Here is a 6777-nt window from a genome sequence, read left to right on the forward strand (position 1 = left end):
ATTAAACAAAGACAATACCTGCTTCTCCTTTTACCCCAGGTAACCAAAACACAAAAGAGATCAGATTAAAAGGAGAGAAGATGCCCAACTGGTAATGGATATAAAGCAGGAAGATGGCATAAACATGCCCTTGCCTTTTTCCTTCTCATAATGCTCCCTAACATAGGGACATTTTGCCATGCTGTGATTCTCTGAAGGGACAAGGAGGAGATAAGGAAAATATTCTGCAAACATAAACCAGAAAGGCAATAACTGAAAATAAAGTGAATGTGGTTGAAAATGAAGCATCAGTCTCTAGTAGTATCAATAAGGTTCATGTGACTTCCTTTATATTACTGTTGCCAGCCAAAGCAATAGTATCCCATGGACCAGGTAAGACCAGCTCTAAATGGCTATATTGTGCAAGAGAAGGAATAATCATGACAAAGCTAATGAACAGAAGATCAGGTCTCTTCCTCATTTTTCTTTTCAGCCGCGTACGTTCTGAAGTGTCTGTTATAATTCAAAGAGAGGAGAAGTTTCCAAAGTTAATAATTAGAAACTAATTAACTGCACTGAATGGTGTGTGTGCATGTGTATATGTGTTTGTGCAATTAAAAGGTATAATGAGAGATTTCTTAATGTCACAAATTATAGAAAATATTATACTTCTTATGAGTACTGACTTTTTTCTTCCTTTTCAATGTTTAAGGTAGATGGACGTGGAAATCAACAGAGAAAAAGAAGACCCTTTGGCGGGACTCCTGGGTGGCTCAGTGGTTAAGCGTCTGCCTTCGGCTCAGGTCATGATCCCGGGGTCCTGGGATTGAGTTCCGCATCAGGCTCCCTGCTCTGCGGGAATCCTGCTTCTCCCTCTCCCATTCCCCCTGCTTGTGTTCCCCCTCTCGCTGTGTCTCTCTCTGTCAAATAAATAAAATCTTTAAAAAAAAAAAGAAGACCCTTTGGGAAATGAGTTAACATATTATTATCATCTTTGGCAATTAGCATTTATTGAGCAACTTGGCACTTGGTAGTTCGAGTCTCCACAGAGATTCCATATTGAGACAGGTTTCTATATTCTGTAACTTTATGGTCATCTATCAGAGGACAAGATTAATCTGCTAATGCATTACATCATGAGGAATTATTCTTGGATTTGTTTTTCTAAGGGAAATTATATTTTTAAACAAGTTAATCTGTGTATCTCATTCAAATATTTGTAACTGGAAACTTATTTGTTTCAATAAATATGATTTTTCAGAGCTGGAGGGAAATTTACCTTGTAGATTGTTGCTATGAGCATTGGGAGAGCCAGGAACCAATTCTTGCCCATGGTAGCATATATCTACAAGTTGAATTATTTTTTCAATCCGATATCGGTGAGAGTAAACAGCTGGTTCACTCCAGGGGATAATTTTCCCTGTTAAATGTCATTTAACATAAAGTTCACTCTGATGCTATCAAATCTTCCTTTTTGTAGCAGGTCTAATTTGGTATCACTTTTTTACAAGTGTTGTAATAGAATTAACCAATAGTTAATGGTGAGTATTGTCTGTGCTTGTCTTGATGCTAAAAACTAATGTTCCTAATTCCTTTTGGAGTCTGACACTTAGACCAAAAAAATAGCTCTCATATATGCATACGCAAACGGGGCCATTTTGAAGTTTTAGAGAATTAACAACAATTATAAATGTGTTGGGAGTCACAAATTTACTCTCTCAGCAAGTCATATGTGGAGAAGAAATATAATTTCTTCATATAATTTACTTATCTTCAGCAAAAGAACCTACCCGCTGGGAGGAAGAAAAAAATTAAAACTTAGTCCCAGCTGCTGATTCCCACAGTCCCTTTACATAATGATCTTTCTTTGAGATAATTGTTCAACATTGCTGTTATTGTTGCCTCAACACTTGCTCCTCTCTGATGTTGTGCTTGATTTTTATGGGGAGACTCAGGGGAGGCCTTGGTAGAACAGTTAAGAAGGCAGAGAACGTTGCGTGCATTGAACTCCAGAGAGACAGCACTGGAGCAAGTGAGAGCGAGCCGGACACTAAGCGACTCTGTGCCTCACTGAGGAAAAGAATTAAACCAGGGTGAAGGAGATCCTAAGAAGCCCAGAAACAAAATGTCATCATATGCATTCTTTGTCCAAACTGGCCCAGAGGAGCAAAAGAACAAGCACCCAGATTCTTCAGTCAGCTTCTCAGAGTTTTCCAAGAAGTGCTCAGAGAGGTGCAAGATCATGTCTGCTAAAGAGAAATGGAAACATACCCCCCTCAAGGGGAAACCAAAAAGAGTTCAAGGATCACAATGCACCCAAGTGGCCTCCTTTCGCCATTTTCTCGGTTTGTTCTGATCATCGCCCCCAAGTCAAAGGAGAACATTCCAGCTTCTCCGTTGGTGGTGCTGCCAAGAAACTGGGAGGGACGTGCAGTAGTAACACGGCTGCAGGTGGCCAAAGGCTGCTAGGCTGAAGGCAAGATATGAAAAGGATATGGCTGCGTACCGAGCTAAAGGAAAGCCTGATGCAGAAAAAAAAAGAGAGAGAGAGTCATCAGGGCTGAAAAAAGCAAGAAAAAGAAGGAAGAGGAAGAAGACGAGGAAGATAAAGATGAGGAGGAGGAAGGTGAAGAAGATGATGATGATAATGAAGTTGGATCAAGCGCAGTTTTTTTTTTTTTTCTGGTCTCTAAATCATTTTACACTCCTCCACCCTGTACACAGCTGCTTTTAAAGAAAAAGAATGGAAATGTAAGGCTGTGTAAGATTTGTTTTTAAGCTGTACAGTGTCTTTTTCTTGTATGGTTAACACACTATCGGATGTGTCTTTATATAGCCCTGTCCTGATGGTATTTTCAGTGGCCACTAACCTTGCCTGGGACAGTGTGGGGACGGTAAATCGGTATGGAAATCGAAAGCAGGTTCTTGTTGGTGCCCAGTTCAGATTAGTTATGGATGGGGATGGCAGGTTTTTCATCTTCAGTCGTCTCTGATGCAGCCTACACGAAGTAATCTTTCTGTTAACTGTTAATACCACTCTGTAATTGCAAAGAAAAAAAGTTGCAGCTGTTTTGTTGACATTCTGAATGTTTCTGAGTAAATACAATTTTTTTAATTTAAAGAAAAAAGCAGAGAAACGTGGTCAGGCTGGATGATGTTGCACTCCAGCTGCTTCCCTGTACAGCACTGATGTCGAGTCAGGAGCTAGTAGGCTTACCATAAAGTCCGTCCAGGCGGAGTGAAATGACCTTATAATAATAAGTGCTATGGGCATAACATAATTGTGAAGCTACGTACAGGCTTAGCCCAAGGAAGCTAAGTGAGCAGGTTTTAGTTTCCAAGCTCTGATCCATCTGAGAAAGACTACAACTCTGACCACAAAAGCCAGCAGCAAACAACATGAGGATGCCCAGGACGGGACCAGGCCAGCCACACCAAAACTTAACCAAACCAGCCATTTTGCAGCTTGGTCAGAGGATTCAGAGAACACCTGGAGGTAATGATGAGTCATTTATTTTGCCAGTATGAGGTCAGATGATCACACCTCTCCCTGAGAGGAACTAGAGAGAGAATAAAAGGGAGTTGAGCAATTATCTTCCAAAAGATTGAGCATTACCTAAAATGACTGTTTATATTCTCAAATTGGACTTAGTTATGAGAAGAAAAGGACAAGCTGTTGTATTTCCCCTGTATTTCCACAGGTTCCACTACTTACCAGATTTGGTGCCCCTGCTACCTACGCGACAAATGCAGCCTCAAATAAATAACGAATAACTCTGCATAAGGCTCCTAAGAGAAATAACAGAAAATAATGACAAGCGAAGTCATATTTCATTTATAACTGGGCTTTAATTTCGATTCTCAGTAACTCAAGAACTCACCTAAGCTGAGATAAACCTTGCAAAGTAGTCTACTAGCCTAAGCTAGATCTGGGAAATGATCGGTAAGTAAAATGCCTGTTGTAACTACTTCACCTATATGAACACCATTATTTGTTAACTAGACTCTTATTCTTATAGCAAAAGGAAGAACAATAAAATTACAAATTTAAAAAAAAAAAAAGGAGGTGCCTGGGTGGCTCAGTCAGTTAAGCGGCTGCCTTCAGCTCCGGTCATGATCCCAGCGTGCTGGGATCGAGTCCCGTCTGGGGCTCCCTGCTCAGTGGGGAGTCTGCCCCTCCCCCCTGCTCATGATCTCGCTCTCCCTCTCTCTCTCTCTGTCTGTCTTAAATAGATAAATAAAATGTTAAAATAATAAAAATAATAATTATAATAATAGTAATAATACAAATGGGAGGAAAAAATCCCACACTGGAACATTAGTATAAATGGAAATAAAGGTCGGGAAACAGGACAAGAGGGAAAGCACTGGCCCATTGTTTAGAGTGATTTTGGCCTAAAGTGATCGGTCCATGCCTTCTAGGACAACTACAGTCCTGAACTTATTCTTTTTTTTTTTTTTTTTAAAGATTTATTTATTTCTTTGACAGAGACACAGCGAGAGAGGGAACACAAGCAGGGGGAGTGGGAGAGGGAGAAGCAGGCTTCCCGCGGATTAGGGAGCCCCATGTGGGGCTCGATCCCAGAACCCCGGGATCATGACCTGAGTCGAAGGCAGACGCTTAACGACTGAGCCACCCAGGCGCCCCTGAACTTAGTTATTCTTTAGAAGAGAAAGTATACTATGGGAGCGGGGGCAAGCTACCCCAAAATGTGCCACTTTGGCATATTGGTTATTTAAAATAGAAATTACTTAAATAACAGTCAGTGCAAGGACCCTCAGACCCTCCTCTGTCCTCCTGAAATCAGGAAGTAAATATCCCATTTGAAATGTACTCTCCCTGTACTAAGAAGTAAAAAAGACATCCTTATCACCAGAGAGAGGAACTTTAAAGCTGAGAAAGCTACAGAAGCAAACCTTGTTACTTTATTCTAATCACTACCTCTGCCCAAATTCCATTTAGAATTCCTTACTAATTAAAGCTCCCAAACATTTGTTTTCTTCATCCTGTCAATTCCTTACAAATTTATTGTCTCTTTGTCTAAAAAGTATAATAGCAGCCTGCCTTGGTCATTTCTTTAGATCTCATTTTCATTATTGGACCTCCATGTGCACATAATAATTTTTTTCCTCCTATTTATCTGTCTCATGTAAATTTATCTTAGTGCAGCTGGAAGACCTTGAAGGATAGAGGAAGAATTTTTCCTTCCGTATAATACGAAGAAAGAAATCTTATGCTTCAACTTTTCTGTTCTATTTTACAACCACAAGGTAAGAGAGAAGTTGCTGGAACTACACATATTTATTTTATTTTATTTTTTAAAAGATTGATTGATTTATTGATTGAATTACTTTAGGAGAGAGAAAGAGAATGCAGGGGGTAGGGGCAGAGGGAGAGGAAGAGAGAGAATCTCAAGGAGACTCCCCACTGAGCACAGAGTCCAAGTTGCGTGTTTATCTCACAATCCTGAGATCATGACCTGAGCCAAAATCAGGAATCAGACACCCAGGCGCCCCTGGGACTATACATTTTTAATTCCTTGGAAAATCCCATCCCACTGGCTGTAAGTAGGGGCACTCTAATCTTTGTAAAACCGAAAGATGAAGCGAAATGGTCCTCTTGTTAGGGTGTGAAAATAGGAGTGTAGTACAATAGAAAAGGGTTTCCAATTCCTAATGCCCAAAATACATAAAGCAGATAATTTATGATACAGTGACCTTGAAAATAAATCAGAAAATAAAAAAGTTATGAGTACATCCTGCTTCTTTCTTATCAGCTTGCCATCAGTTGAAAGCAGGTACAATAGGAATATCAATTTCTTCTTATTTTCCATATTCTATGACCCCAGTTTTTGACATTTGATGAATTAATAGAAGCAAAACATGTGTAATTATACCTCAGCCTGAATGAAAACACCCATAGCCTTTCATTTTTTTTTTTCAAATGAGCCTTATAATAAAGGTTTTGAGCATAGGAATGGTAATTATGTTGGGCATATTTCAAATTTAGAAATTTGAAACCCCTACTCTAAACCTCTTACAGTTCTGGGGCTCCTGAGTTGTTCAGTCAGTAAGCATCAGACTCTTGATTTTGGCTCAGGTCATGATCTCAGTGTCGTGAGATCAAGCCCCAAGTCAGCCTCTGCCCTGGGCGTGGAGCCTGCTTGAGATTTTCTCTCCTTCTCTCTCTGCCTTCCTTCCACCACTCTCTCTCTCTTTCCCCTTCTCTCTCTTTAAATAAAACAAAAAATAAATAAAAATAAACCTCTTACAGTTCTGCTTAGACAGTCTTACTTTTATTTTTTTCTAGAGTGATACAGTGGGTAATTTACCTTCAGGTAGACTCACACATACCTCCTTTACCAGGAGATAGGCCTTTTGTTAACAAATTTTGAAGAAAGAAACTTTATAAAAAAGTTTTGCTAATTTCTTCTCATTTAGCTTAAACATTTCAGGAAATGTTGTTTTAAGTGTATTTGTAATTCACATTCTGAAGTGTTAGCACTTTTCTCATAAGGAGAAATAATAGGCAGTTGGGCAGATCATGAAGAATTTCCTATAGTCTCTTTTTCTAAAGATTAAACATATATTGGGGTGTCTGGGTAGTTCAGTCGGCTAGACATCCTACTCTTGATTTCAGCTCAGGTCATGATCTCGGGTCCTGAGATTGAGCCTCACATTGGGGGCCTGTATTCAGTGCGGAGTCTGCTTCCTCTTTCTCCCTCTCTCTCTGCCCTGCATCCCCATCTCCCTCTCCCTCTCTAAAATAAATAAATAAATCTTAAAAAAAAAATATGT

The 6777-nt window shown here is 39.7% G+C and overlaps 1 pseudogene; it reads left to right on the plus strand.

Moving 5' to 3' along the window:
* The first annotated feature begins 363 nt into the window (after positions 1-363).
* Positions 364-2972, plus strand: LOC115943211 (high mobility group protein B1 pseudogene; annotated as a pseudogene).
* The last annotated feature ends 3805 nt before the right edge of the window (positions 2973-6777 follow it).

The sequence above is a fragment of the Leptonychotes weddellii genome, chromosome 8, assembly GCF_054177405.1.
Source record: "Leptonychotes weddellii isolate Sample4059 chromosome 8, ASM5417740v2, whole genome shotgun sequence".
NCBI lineage: Eukaryota > Metazoa > Chordata > Mammalia > Carnivora > Phocidae > Leptonychotes > Leptonychotes weddellii.